Below are 15,577 nucleotides of genomic sequence, written 5' to 3' on the forward strand. Positions count from 1 at the left end.
CCAGCCACAGAAGTTAAGCTCACAGGTCTATAATTTCCAGGCAAGGATTTTGAACTCTTTTTGAATATAGGAACCACATCTACCTTCCTCCAATCCTCCGGAACACTTCCTGAAAGAAAAGAATCTTGAAATATTAAAAACAGGTTCACTTATTTCTACATTTAGATCCATAAGTACACGTGGATGGACACCGTCAGGCCCTGGAGCTTTGTTTATATTAACTTTCTTTAGTTGCTGCAGCACCTTGTTTTGAGTTAACCAATTACAATGATTCTGCAAGTTTTTAGTAGAAATCATTGGCACATCTATTGCCATGGGTTCTTCCTTAATATATACGGAGGAGAAATAGTTATTTAAAATTCCTGCCTTTTCCTTAGTTCATTAACTAACACCCCCATTTCAGTTTTTAGTGTACCTACACTTTCATTTTTGAGTTTTTTAGAATTTATGTGCTTAAAAAATGCTTTGGGTTGGTTTTGCTCTCTTTAGCTATCATTTTTTTATTTTGAAGTTTAGTAAGTCTAATTGCCTTTTTGCACGCATTATTTGCTTCCTTATATCTTTTATAAGATGCATCTGATTTGTCCGATTTAAATGTTTTAAATGCCCTTTTCTTATTTTTACTCTCTTGTTTTACTTCTCTACTAAGCCGCATTGGTTTTAATGTGTTTCTTTTATATTAATTTCCCAATGGTACATACTGAGAAACGTACCTTTCTAATATTTGTTGGAAGATGATCCTCAGTGTTCTTTTCACTAAAGAGTTTATGCCAGTCAATATATTGTAAAGCTGCCTTGAACTTATTGAAATTGGCCTTTTTAAAATGATATGTTTTAGTATACCCCATGTGCTTTTTTTTTTTTGGGTTTATTTCAAAGGACACTATATTGTGATCACTATTTCCCAAGTGCTCACCTACTTGAATGTTGGTCAAAAGATCAACGTTGTTTGTTAAAACCAGGTAAAGACAAGCGTCCATTCTAGTTGGTGCTTGTACAAGTTGTGACATGAAGGTGTCATTTAACAAGTTTAAAAACCTAATTCCCTTTGCTGAGCTACTAGTCCCTCTGTCCCAATATATGTCCGGGTAATTAAAATCTCCAATAATTAAAGTGTTACCCAGATTTGCAGCTCTCTCGGTTTGCTCAAACAGCTGTTGTTCCTCATCAATATTAGCATTAGGTGGTTTATAACATATCCCAACCAATAGTTGGTTTCCCTTCTTTTCCCCAAGCAGATATTTACCCATAAAGTTTCCACATTTTCCTCATCGCAGTCCATGCATGTATGCTAATGCCTCTAGTTCCCCCATTTTGTTATTTAGGCTCCTTGCATTAGTAAGTATACATTTAATACTTGTATTTTTTGTGAATTATCAACATTACATAGCTTCTCTGTTCTGAGCTTGCCCCTCCCCCGTCTCCACCCCCTTATACTGTGCTAAAGCCCATCTCCTTTCTGTCCTATCTCCATTTTGTAGATTGCTATGACCCACCCCCTACTACTAGTTTAAAATCTCCTCCAACCTTCTAGCCATCCTATCCCCCAGCACTGCAGACCCTCTCTAGTTTAGGTGCAATCCATCACTACTATAAAGGTTATACCCAATCACAAAGTCAGCTCAGTGCTCTAAAAACCCAAAACCCTCCTTCCCGCACCAAGACTTAAGCCACGCATTGACCTCTCTAATCTCCCGCTGCCTTTCCACTGTAGCGCGTGGCACAGGTAATAGCTCAGAGAATACCACCTTGGAGGTCCTTTTCTTAAGTTTGCTACCTAATTCCCTGAAATCATTCTTTAGGACCTTCCATCTTCCTCTTACTTGGTCATTGGTACCAACATGGACCATGACCGTTGGGTCATCCCCAGCCCCTCCCAATAATCCATCCACTCTGTCAGCAACATGCCGGACCCGAGCACCTGGGAGACAGCAAACTGTCCGGTTAGCCGATCAGAGCGGCAGATTGCCCTATCTGCTCTCCTAATGATAGAGTCCCCTACCACCACAACCTGTCTTGCCTTCATTACATTTTGATCCCCACCCGTACTAGGGGGGCTGTATTCCTCTAATACAGCTACTCCTGAGCTGATGCTCCCAACATCTTCACTCAAACGGGCAAATCTGCTAGGTTGCACCAAATCAGGACTAACTAGCCCTTTTCTCTTCCCCCCCCCCCCCTGCTTCCTCACCGCACTGTCACCCAGCTACATGCCTGTTCCCCATCTGTCTTATCTCCTCCTTCTCCACTACCTGTCCCCACTAAACTCTGCTCAGTGAGCAGCAGACTCATCTCAAAATTGTCAATCTCCCTCAAAGTTGCGATTTTCTTCTCGAGATCTCCAATCTGAGCTTCCAGAGAAGCCACTCGCACACAACCATCACAGATGTGCATTGAGTCAAACCAGCAATCTTGCTAACACTCATTTCCCCAGATACAGAACAATAAAACAATTACCTTATTAGCTTAAACCCCTTGTTTGTTTCAACTCCTGGTTTTCTAACTCCTACTTGAAAGAGTCTACTTAATAGAGTCTGCTTTCAAGTAAGCTGTCTATCTTAATCTATGTATAGGTAATTACATATTTGTATGTATATATATCTATATATGTTTCTATATATGTAGTTGTTGCTAACTAAGTATATATGACATTATATTACTATTTTGTATATAACTAAACTTAATTATATACCTTATAGCAATATGTATGTGTGTTTGCAGAACAAATGGTTTTTAATTAACAAATACTTGTCTCATCTTTGTTGACACTCACTGTCTGGTTCTTTAAGCTTACAAGGCAAATCTTTGAGAAAAACATTGTTTTTCTTCATTTTAGGCCCTCATGGCATATTAGCTTAATTACGTTTTTGCCATTATTCAAATATTAGTTTTATCTCACAATATATAAGTATTTCCTTTCCTACACAATATCTTTGACATCATCCTCCAGGGAGGTGACCCTGTCTCCAACATTGTGAACGCCAGTCCCCATGGCTTCCAACTTCGATTGGAATGAGGCATTAAGGTTGCCCAGCATGTTGGCTAGGTTGCTCTTGGATGGTAGGTTTCTTATGGCTTCCCTGATATCCATGTATGTGGTGTATATGGAGCACACTGAGCCATCAGGGCTTTACGGTGCCAAACTGTCTTGTGAAGATTACGGCGCCATGTTTAGGTCTGAGGCGTCTGGCTGAAGATTCCCATTATCATGTTTCCCAGAGGATTGCTGAGATGACAGGGATCTTTTTGGGTGTCCCATCGTGGATTGTGACCCCAATGTTAGCGGATTTGCTAAAGGCTAGTTCAGAGAATAATCAATGCAGGTCCATGTAGCTTCCCCTTCCAGTTTTATATACATACAATAAAGCCAACAAAAAGTTTTGATGACTTTTAAACTGTTATGGGAAGCAAGTCGGTGCTTCCCAAATAGGGGTATTCAGTACAGATGTTTTACAGCAAGTGTAATGCCCACTAGAAACATGATTTATGCTCTCAGCAAGAGGCAGGGGTAGTGAAAATGAATAAAAATAGCATAAGTCAAACTGGGTAGTTAGAAAACTGCAAATCTATATTTGTCATTTCAGTATCACTTTAAGAATGGTTTGACAACTTACCTGGGTCCTATCAGGCACCTGTAACCAATGGTATTCAAAATGAGGTATATCCGGTATTTTTAGTATCCACTTAGTTACAAACCCTGGGCAAAACTAGTGTTCATGTTTGTGTTTTGCATTTTTCACATGAAAACTGATCATTATATATCATCATTATATGTTTTACTGCTCTAAAACACTCATATTTGTGTTCAACAATGTCTTACAAGTACAACAGTATCCCAACGTACAGGTTGTATGGTGCTTTGAAAAGGTACAGGGCCACATATAGGGCTTTCCCATATTAGTCTTCATTTGATCAGTTTTCCAGGTTTTTGGGGGCAAGTCACAAGGCCAAATATATTTGATGCCCATTTCAAAGTTGGAAAGTTGACAAATAGTGATTTTTTTGGGCCTGTGTCACTTTTGAAAGAGTACCTAGGTAATAACATTTCCACCATTATGTCATACCATTTTCAAAAGTAGGCAACCCAGAGTATTCCAAATTGCATATTTTGAGATGTTTGGCATAGCCATTTTGTGACAAATTCAGGCCACATTTTGTAGTTATACTTTTACTTGTGTTTTTTTTTTTTTTTTTTGCATGCATGCATGAACTACATTTTCACAGGATATTTCATATTCCTATTATAAATTAGTGCAATAAAACCCCAGCATTTTGATTTAACATTGTCTCACAAATATAACAGTACCATCATGTGCCAGTTTTCCAGTTTTTTGGAGGGACATCACTTGGCCAATTAGAAGTACTTTTCAACTTGGAAATTTGCCGCTTTTGAAAGTGTATGGCAGCCCAGGAAAGAAAATGTACTCTTAATAATCTGTTTTCTATTTCATCAGCTTTTATCTGATCTTTCTCCTCTGTTACTTTTTTCTTGCAGTCTCTATGTTCGTGTTTTCTCTGCTCACTCTATGCCACTGATTCTCTCCAGCCCGTCTCTCTAATTTAAAGCCAAAAAATGGAAGGATTCTTTGGATTTGGCTACTTTGCCCTTACATTTGAAATTAGTTTAGAATTTATTTTAAATCCCCAACAATTCTCACTTTAGTACATATCCCTGTAATTTTCTCTTGTTATTTCCTCTTCTTTTCGCTTCCCTGTCTATTCAATAAACATTGAGTTAAAATATGACTTGTAACATTTAGGCCAAAACAAAAGTGGTGTATAAAGTCATCATCTCAATTCTGCTATTTTGACTTAAGATTTAAAAGATTTTTCAAATCAGTGTTTAGTGAATAGGCTTCCAAGTGACTACTTGCCTGTTCTTGTTTGCACATACACTGTCCATTACATCCATCCATTAATACGTACTGCCTAGTACCTATACCCTTTCATACATACTGCCTAAGTGCTTTATGTAGATGGTGGTGGGGCACCATCACTGAAGGACTCACATAAGGTCTCAATGACAGAGGCTATCATAGTGTCACTGTTTGCGAGCGTGTCACTACCACAGCCTGACAGTTTTATAATAGTGTGCCATTTTAGGAGTCTATGTAACTAATGGACTAATTGTAGATTATGCTAACGTAGTTGTTAGGTGCAACATTTTACAGGGTCTGGAAACCCTTTACGCTGCTATGGAAGTATGCAGTTAACACATCCTGCTTTCCTTAATATATGTATGTTCACTGGGAATCTGTCCTATTTGTACTAAGCTAAGTACCATTTGTTAACCCATTATTCATTTTTTGTTTAAGGGTAACATACTTTTTATACCAGAGGGGAAGGATTGTATGATTATATCTGGGAGTGTCCTGTATTTGAACAACATTGTCATTGGTCTGTAACTTTGTACTACAGTCTTCAATCAGGTCCAGATGGGAGTACCCCTTGCATGGAGATCGTCATAAAAGGCCAAGTGTGGGCCCATTAAATCAGTTCACTTCACCCTTCACCCTCAACACGCAACCTTGTCTTGTGATTGTAGGGAACAGCTCTATACCTTCTTCGGATTACTATACTGGCTATAATAACTAGCCCTTGTAAGAGCTATATATCCCTGCTATACTCTCTGGAGGAGGAGAGGTCCACCCACTGGAAGCTGGATCATTGTCTTAGGTTCAGGGTGGGTGGGAGACAGTGAGACCCCAGACAAACTGCAGCGGCTAAGGGGCTGATGAAGCCGAACTCATCGGCAAAACGCATCATCACGCTCTGACGGTATTAAGTCATCACGCTCGACGGCCGCTAAGCCCCGCCTCCCGGAAGTGTTTTGAATCAGGAAGTTTCTCTGTAACACAGCACTCTGCGTAGCCGGCGCCGAGGTAGAGACTAATCAAGACAGCACTTACCACATGGAGGAGAAAGGCAAAGAGAGACTTACTAGCCAGATAAAGCGGTTTTTAATTGGAAAGTATCAATAAAGGATTTCATCTTCACCACAGTTTCCAGCTTGCATATTTGCATGAGAAGCCATCAAAGCTTAGAGCAGACTTGATTGCTCTACCCTTGTGAGTGTTTTGGTTTATGTTTTCTATATATTTATATTTTAAACATACTATCCTATGATTGTGCATTTTCCCCGCTCTCCTTTTTTTGAAATATATATTGGAATGCTGACAGAAGACTAAGGGCACATTTCAAAGTGGGAAAGCTAAGTATTGTTTTTTTATTGCACAGAATTTCCAATTGCACTAAAAAAAAATTTTTGCACAAATTTTTATTCAACATAATTTTTATATTCATATACATCTATAAGTGTGTTTTACAAAGATGCACTTGGTCACTTTCTTTATATAATATATTGCACTAATTGATCCCACTTATACAAAATTCTGGGTCTTAAAGGCACAGCACACTTTATTTGTCAATACTTGATTCTGCCACTAATGGTAATTAAATTGAATGAGTCTTAACTAATAGATTGGAGGTTAGGACAAACCCTACTACCTGATAGAAGTGAAATAACACCTGTTCGGAAGCATACTGTGACACCGTTGATTATAAACTCAACTAGAGGAGAAGTGTGAGTATTGAGGAAGACGGCACTTAGTGGCAAAAGGTGAGACGTTACAAACCCTGGGCAAAAGGTGAGACTGAATACGAAACGCTAGTTCAGTGTTGGGACTCTGATTGGACGTCCATGGGGAGTACCTTATTCTACCACAGTTGCGGTTTACGCACTCCGTTTGGAGTACTGGTAGCACTCTTGCCGGCATAATAGGTTCATTCTCGGACGTGACCACCAAACAGGTGGATCATGAGAGAACGATAAGACTCTATTCAGTTCGGTTACGGAAATGATGGTAGACTCAGACGCATTACCTGAGGTTGGAATTTTTTCTACAAGACCACTTCACCTAGTGATCACGACACGATCGAAGGAGCCATCTCCTACATCAAAGATCGAGATCTGGTGACAGTTTTCTCGCAATCCTAAATCCATGGAGGACCCTCTGTGTTTTACAACTACAGGGAAATAGCTAATAGGTCAGCTTTGCAGTTCAGGGTCGCCTACTAGGAAACGCGTCGTAATCCCATGTACAGTGGATCCAACAACAGATGGAGTTTTTCCCGTATTTGGAATACATCGACAGCTAGCATCTTCATTTATCCGTCTACTGTCACTTCTCGCAGTTGGAGGGCTCATTGGGGATTGCTCTGGTTATCTCCCAGAATAGGTACCAGAGAAACAAACAGCGTTGGATTTGTTGACTGAGCGTTAAAACAGCAAATATGAAGCCTCCTGTCAGGTTATAAAATTGTAGATGCTAGCTTTAGTGTACCTATAATCTTAATTTTATTAATGACAGGAGGTGAGTATTTCCCACCCATTCTTATCCCTCCCTTGTTTAATTTTAATAGTTTGGGTTCATCAGGTATGTATGCAACTCTGCTTGTTGTCTCTGCTACCTGTCACTTGTTCTTATGTCTACGTTTCATAAGTAGGGTTGGGATATCTACATATTAGGGCATTTTGGTTGCTACATGAAGTACCTACATGTTTGTTAAGGGTACATTTCATTGGCTAACCAACCTGTTCGATTCTGTTTTTCTCTCGTTTCAGTTTACAGTCCATCAACGTTATCTGGTTTGGCAGTTCTTCTCGGATGGTGGACATTGTTGTATTCATTGTATCTAGGACTTTGTTTCTTCCCATTATATTTTTGCCTTTTGTTCTGTTTTTTCGCAGCATGAAAGAGGAAATGATGCATGGGAAGGGGAGTTTTATAGTAACTAACTTTTTTCTGATTGGTTGTTTTTTCTGTGCTGCTGTGGAGTTCTAGTAAAGAGAGACTTAAGCAAATACTCGCCTCCTGTCATTAATAAAATTAAGATTATAGGTACACTAAAGCTAGCATAATCTACAATTTTAAATTGAGCTCTATATTTTATAGGAAGCCAATGTAGGGACTGACAGAAGGGTGAGGCATGGCATATTATGCCATAACTACAGTCAGAGAGATCACAATGCCGCGGCACAGGGAGCCGCGACACTGCAAGCCTCTGAACAATGAATACAGAGACTAGCTCTCTGTATCCAGCGTTTCAAGCTTGTCCTTAAATACAACTACAGCACCTTATACACACAATGCAACCCCTATTTTATTTTTTATACTTTGGGTTTCAGTGGGGGCCTCATGTTTGAGTTTCGCCTAGGGCATCATAATGTCTAGAGCCGCCACTGGTTGTGATCCGTGAACAAGGAGAACGGCTGTCCATAAAGATACGGCTGTAACTTTTTCAGGGCCCACACCACGGCCAGGCATTCCTTTTCGATGGCGGCGTAGCTTACTTCTCGAGGTAACAGCTTCCGACTGATGTAAGCCACGGGATGTTCTCCGCCATCGGTACCCACTTGGCTCAGTACTGTCCCCAATCCAACCATAGAAGCATCTGTGTGAACAAGAAAATGTTTAGTTGGATTGGGAGCTGCCAAGACAGGGGTATTTACAAGGGCATTCTTCAAGAGTTGGAATGCCTGCTCACACTCCGGGTTCCAGGTGACTTGGCGGGGAAGATTTTTGCGGGTGAGATCAGTAAGGGGTTTGGCCAGGGCACTATAATTTGGCACAAACTTTCGGTAGTACCCTGTGGTCCCTAGAAATGATAGCACTTGGGTCCGCAGGGTAGTACCGAGACTGTGGGCAGTCTCTTTGCAGTTGTGACACTGAGTGGAGCTGGATGGCTGGAACTTGGGCGGTGGGGCAGTAGGTGAAGGAAACTTCCTCTGTGGTGCGGGCTTTGTGTTCCTTTACCCACCCTGGTGCAGCTCTGTGTAGCCTGCAGGCCCATTCTTCATTTGAGTCTTTTCCAGTTTTCTTGAGTTCTCTGAACCGCCTCCGGTATGCCTCTGAGGTAATAGCGTACCGGGCCAATATGATCTCTTTTACTCTGGCATAGTTCCTAATCTCTTTGTCTGGGACAGTGCCATATGCTTCTGCTGCCCTCCCAGATAATCTACTTTCCAATAAGGGCACCCATTCTTCAATGTCAATTTTATGTAGGGCACATTGTCTTTTAAAGTCTTGTAAAAATGTGTCAATATACTCCTCCGCCTCTACATAGTTTTTAAAAGCTTGGTATGGTATTGTGGGCTTACCTTCTGGTACTGTAGTTACTGCTGGTGTTGTCTCTTTATAAAATATTTATATAATAATTAGATATTTCACTATATTGCGTTATCTCATCCATCAAATGAGCAACGAAAACAATTGGATCAATCAGGGTCATTATAGTGTCGTCAGCATACATACACAACTTCAATTCTTTAGAGGCTGTTAGGATCCCCTTAATACCAGGATTTGCCCTTATTCTTATTACTAGAGACTCCATAGATAATATATATATATATTCCAAATTATTATGCAAATTATATTTAAGTGTCACAAAGATTAAATATTTAGTTTTTCAGTTTAACTCATTGATGGCATTGTGTCTCAGGGCTCTTTTGATCACTGAAAACAATCTCGGACACCTGTGATAATTAGATTTCCAGGTGAGCCCAATTTAAGGAAAAACTACTAAAGGAGGGTGTTCCACATTATTAAGCAGAGCACCATTTTCATGCAATATGGGGAAGAAAAAGGATCTCTCTGCTGCCGAAAAGAGTGAAATAGTTCAATGCCTTGGACGAGGTATGAAAACATTAGATATTTCACGAAAACGTAAGCGTGATCATCGCACTATTAAGAGACTTGTGGCTGATTCAGAGCACAGATGGGTTTGTGCAGATAAAGGCACATTGAGGAAGATTTCTGCCAGATCCATGCATCGGATCAAGAGAGCAGCTGCTAAAATACCATTACATAGCAGCAAACAGATATTTGAAGCTGCTGGTGTCTCTGGAGTCCCACTGACATGAAGGTGTAGAGTCCTCCAGAGTCTTGCAACTGTGCATAAACCTTCTATTCGGCCACCACTAACCAACGCTCACAAGCAGAAACGGCTACATTGGGCAGAAAAATACATGAAGACTAATTTCCAAACAGTCCTGTTCACTGATGAGTGCCGTGCAACCATGGATGGTACAGATGGATGGAGTAGTGGATGGTTGGTGGATGGCCACCGTGTTCCAACAAGGCTGCGACCTTAACAAGGCGGTGGTGGAGTCATGTTTTGGACCGGAATCATGGGAAGAGAGCTGGTCAGCCCCTTTAGGGTCCCCGAAGGTGTAAAGATAACCTCTGCAAAGTATGTGGAGTTTCTGACTGACTACTTTCGTCCCTGGTACAGAAGGAAGAACTATGCTTTTCGTAACAAAATCATCTTCATGCATGACAATCCACCATCTCATGCTGCAAAGAATACCTCTGCATAAATGGCTGCTATAGGGATAAAAGGAGAGAAAGTCATGGTGTGGCCTCCATCCTCCCCTGACCTCAATCCTTTTGAGAAACTTTGGAGCATCCTCAAGCAAAATATATACCAGGGTGAGAGGCAGTTTACTTCCAAACAGCAGCTCTGGGAGGCTATTCTGACATCTTGCAAACAAATTCAAGCAGAAACTGTCCAAAAACTCACAAGTTCAATGGATGCAAGACTTGTGAAGCTCCTATCAAATAAGGGGTCCTATGTTAAAATGTAACGTGACCTGTTAAAATGTTTAAAAAGTTAAAATGTTGTTATATGTTTGATTGAAATAGCTTTTGATTTTAGTAAATATGCTGCAAACACAACAAATGACAATTTTCAGTTCTTTACAACCTATAAAGTGTTTTGAAACTTACTGTGCGTAATAATTTGGAACAGTGCATTGTAGGTTTTTTATGTTTAAAAAACCCAAAAAATCCTGTTATCATTAGGTTTGTTCAATACAATTTGAATTGTACCCTTAATAGTTGATAACATGAGCATTATGCTGACTTGTTTACATCAATTATTTAGGTAAATGAGAAAAATATCATTTGCATAATAATTTGGAACAGGGGGTAGTATTGGTGAAAGGTCAACCTTGGTGGTGCCATTACCAAGCAGGGGTATTTTAAAAGATTGACCTGGGCAAGTGACTTCCATAATAAGTGTTCATTTATACCTTATTGCCAATTCTGGCCATTAAAGCATATATAAGAACTGTAGCTGATGATATAGAGGTTTAGACACTAAATGCCAAGCATAAAGGGCTTAACATTTACATGAAATTATAATTTTCCTTTTAAATAAATAAACCCATTTTGACGAGAAATTGCTCAACTGTGGGCACTAAACCCTTGTTTCAGTTCCTGTAATTGCTGCATGCAGCTAAGAACAAAGACCATTGGTTTATTTGCATTCTCTTAAAATGACTTATCGTGTATTTGGCCATAACCGTTCGTATACAGAATATTCTGTCGAATGACCGACCACCCAGAGCAGGAGTGTGGCACCAATTAACCCTCTTGACCTGTAAAACCGTGAACACCTCCAACATTCTAATGTATTAACAGGGTGGTCGGCGTTCGTCTGTGCGAACACGTGGTGGCGGCCATTTGTTTAGTCGAACGCACTCAGCGGTGTTTGGTCGTCGACCGCATGGAACTAATTTCGGCTACCTTTTTCCATGAACACCGCTGAACTTCTACCTTCCGTGCGTTGGACTGGAACTTTACGAACACAGCGCTATTTCGGCAATATAATTTGACGAACAAACTGTATTAATTTATGGTAGACCCGAATGGCTCCATTCGTATAATTTACACTTATTGTCAAGGGAGAATAGACCGACCGCACAGACTGAATCTGTGGAACTCTTTTGGGCAAGGAAATGTGCGAGCGGTCGGTCACATCCACCAATTTACTAACTCCCGAACCACCGGTCCAATTCAAGCCATTTTTGGATATGTTGTTTCCCCGAGTGTACTGGTTATTAAAATGTAACTTTTGTTAAAATCGTATGCATGGTTTTAGAGTTATGGAAAATGTGAAAAAAATATATTTTTTAGCTTGGAGATAATTGAGCTGATATAACGATTATCTCAATTATCTCCTAAGCAGAGGGGAGGAATGTACTGTAAATAATGGGTGTGCTTTTACTGTAAATCTGTAACTGATTGGCTGCTGTATTTCCATTGTCCGTGCCCCACCTCGTCCAGTGGGTGGTAACTTTACTGTAAAAACTGCTTGTGTGGTCATTAAATCAGTTCTGCTTAACCTTCAAAATGTAGCCTCGTCTCATTATTGAAAGGGCACCTGCTCAGCTTAATCACTAGCTCTTTTAAGAGCTCTGCTTCTCTATCTCTACTTTGATCCAGCGGATGGGATATCATCTCTCCACTACATCACAGCATCTTGCCGGGAAGAAGGATGTCTCCAATGGCAGATACCCCTCTACAACCTGGGTAGCCGTTATAGGGCGAAACAAGGTATTCAAAAATTTTGAACTCTTCTAACTGAAGATATACACCTCAAACTAATTCTTGCCCCCCACATTAACATCACGGCATGTAGAGGTAGAAACTTGAGAGATCTATCTCCTAGCCATTTACAACCCCAACATTCCGTTAAACAAACTTGGCTTACTAGTCCACTTGTGGGTTCCTTCAGGTGCGGGCAATGTGTGGCATGCAAGTCTCTCAAACGTGATTCTAAGAACATAACTGAGAGTGAAGGTAAACAGTCCTTCAAAAAAAAAAAATGCCGAAACGCGTGTCGAGCAGACGCTCCACCAATCATTTTTAATACTTGGACAACTTTTGCATGCCTTAGCAACTTGCTATTACTATAAATCTTAATCTCCCTGGGCAAATCGGCAGTATCTGCTTTAAGGCAATAGTAGAGTTAGTAGCTAGAGTTGAGCGGACACCTGGATGTTCGCGTTCGCCAAGTTCGGCCGAACTTCGTCAAAAAGTTAGAGTTTGGGCTCGAACTTGACCCCGAACCCTATTGAAGTCAATGGGGACCCGAACTTTTGGGCACTAAAATGCCTCTAAAAAAGTCCTGGAAAGGGCTAGAGGGCTGCAAAAGGAAGTAAAATAGGGGTAAGAGTATGACAAGTGCCCTGCAAACAAATGTGGTTAGGAAAAATCACATAAAAATTATAAATAATAATCTTGAACTAGGAGGAGGAGGTGGATGTGGAGTAGGAGGTTGAGGAGGCGGTGACCGCGGGGGTGTAGGTGGAAGCAGCGGTGGAGGCGGAGGAGGTAGCCAACACTGTTTTTTTTTTTTTTTTTTATTGGGGTAGCCCCCAAAGTATTGGGACATATAAAAAAAGAAAGATTTGCATTTCTTGCAGTCCAATAACGCCATTAGGTTTTTAACCCCTCAATGACTAAACTTCTGAAATAAAAGGGAATCATGACATGTCACACATGTCATGTGTCCTTAAGGGGTTAACATTTTGAATTTTGAAATGCTGGCATCCAGGGCCAGGGATCGCGGGTGGCTAGGGGGGTACTTCCTCTTTCTCTCCAGTGTTTGGGAGATGGACAGCTGAACGCTTCCATGGGACAGTGTGGAGATGCTGGACAATTGTGTACCTGGCCTATGCTGGTGCAGGAACCCACCCTCCGAGCCACTTTTGAATGACTTCCCCCTCTTCCTCCTGTGCCACATCCTCTTCCATCATCGCACAAATCGTTTTTTCAAGGAGACATTGAAGCAGGATAGTAAGGCTGAGAATGGCGTCATCGGCACTGGCCATGCTGGTAGAGTACTCGAAACAGTGCATTTTTGGATATGTTGTTTCCCCGAGTGTACTGGTTATTAAAATGTAACTTTTGTTAAAATCGTATGCATGGTTTTAGAGTTATGGAAAATGTGAAAAAATATATTTTTTAGCTTGGAGATAATTGAGCTGATATAACGATTATCTCAATTATCTCCTAAGCAGAGGGGAGGAATGTACTGTAAATAATGGGTGTGCTTTTACTGTAAATCTGTAACTGATTGGCTGCTGTATTTCCATTGTCCGTGCCCCACCTCGTCCAGTGGGTGGTAACTTTACTGTAAAAACTGCTTGTGTGGTCATTAAATCAGTTCTGCTTAACCTTCAAAATGTAGCCTCGTCTCATTATTGAAAGGGCACCTGCTCAGCTTAATCACTAGCTCTTTTAAGAGCTCTGCTTCTCTATCTCTACTTTGATCCAGCGGATGGGATATCATCTCTCCACTACATCACAGCATCTTGCCGGGAAGAAGGATGTCTCCAATGGCAGATACCCCTCTACAACCTGGGTAGCCGTTATAGGGCGAAACAAGGTATTCAAAAATTTTGAACTCTTCTAACTGAAGATATACACCTCAAACTAATTCTTGCCCCCCACATTAACATCACGGCATGTAGAGGTAGAAACTTGAGAGATCTATCTCCTAGCCATTTACAACCCCAACATTCCGTTAAACAAACTTGGCTTACTAGTCCACTTGTGGGTTCCTTCAGGTGCGGGCAATGTGTGGCATGCAAGTCTCTCAAACGTGATTCTAAGAACATAACTGAGAGTGAAGGTAAACAGTCCTTCAAAAAAAAAAAATGCCGAAACGCGTGTCGAGCAGACGCTCCACCAATCATTTTTAATACTTGGACAACTTTTGCATGCCTTAGCAACTTGCTATTACTATAAATCTTAATCTCCCTGGGCAAATCGGCAGTATCTGCTTTAAGGCAATAGTAGAGTTAGTAGCTAGAGTTGAGCGGACACCTGGATGTTCGCGTTCGCCAAGTTCGGCCGAACTTCGTCAAAAAGTTAGAGTTTGGGCTCGAACTTGACCCCGAACCCTATTGAAGTCAATGGGGACCCGAACTTTTGGGCACTAAAATGCCTCTAAAAAAGTACTGGAAAGGGCTAGAGGGCTGCAAAAGGAAGTAAAATAGGGGTAAGAGTAGGACAAGTGCCCTGCAAACAAATGTGGTTAGGAAAAATCACATAAAAATTATAAATAATAATCTTGAACTAGGAGGAGGAGGTGGATGTGGAGTAGGAGGTTGAGGAGGCGCTGACCGCGGGGGTGTAGGTGGAAGCAGCGGTGGAGGCGGAGGAGGTAGCCAACACTGTTTTTTTTTTTTTTTTTTTTTTATTGGGGTAGCCCCCAAAGTATTGGGACATATAAAAAAAGAAAGATTTGCATTTCTTGCAGTCCAATAACGCCATTAGGTTTTTAACCCCTCAAGGACTAAACTTCTGAAATAAAAGGGAATCATGACATGTCACACATGTCATGTGTCCTTAAGGGGTTAAAATTTTGAATTTTGAAATGCTGGCATCCAGGGCCAGGGATCGCGGGTGGCTAGGGGGGTACTTCCTCTTTCTCTCCAGTGTTTGGGAGATGGACAGCTGAACGCTTCCATGGGACAGTGTGGAGATGCTGGACAATTGTGTACCTGGCCTATGCTGGTGCAGGAACCCACCCTCCGAGCCACTTTTGAATGACTTCCCCCTCTTCCTCCTGTGCCACATCCTCTTCCATCATCGCACAAATCGTTTTTTCAAGGAGACATTGAAGCAGGATAGTAAGGCTGAGAATGGCGTCATCGGCACTGGCCATGCTGGTAGAGTACTCGAAACAGTGCAACATGGCACAAAGGTCTTACAGGGATGCCCAC

The sequence above is a fragment of the Pelobates fuscus genome, chromosome 1 (assembly GCF_036172605.1).
Source record: "Pelobates fuscus isolate aPelFus1 chromosome 1, aPelFus1.pri, whole genome shotgun sequence".
Classification (NCBI taxonomy): domain Eukaryota; kingdom Metazoa; phylum Chordata; class Amphibia; order Anura; family Pelobatidae; genus Pelobates; species Pelobates fuscus.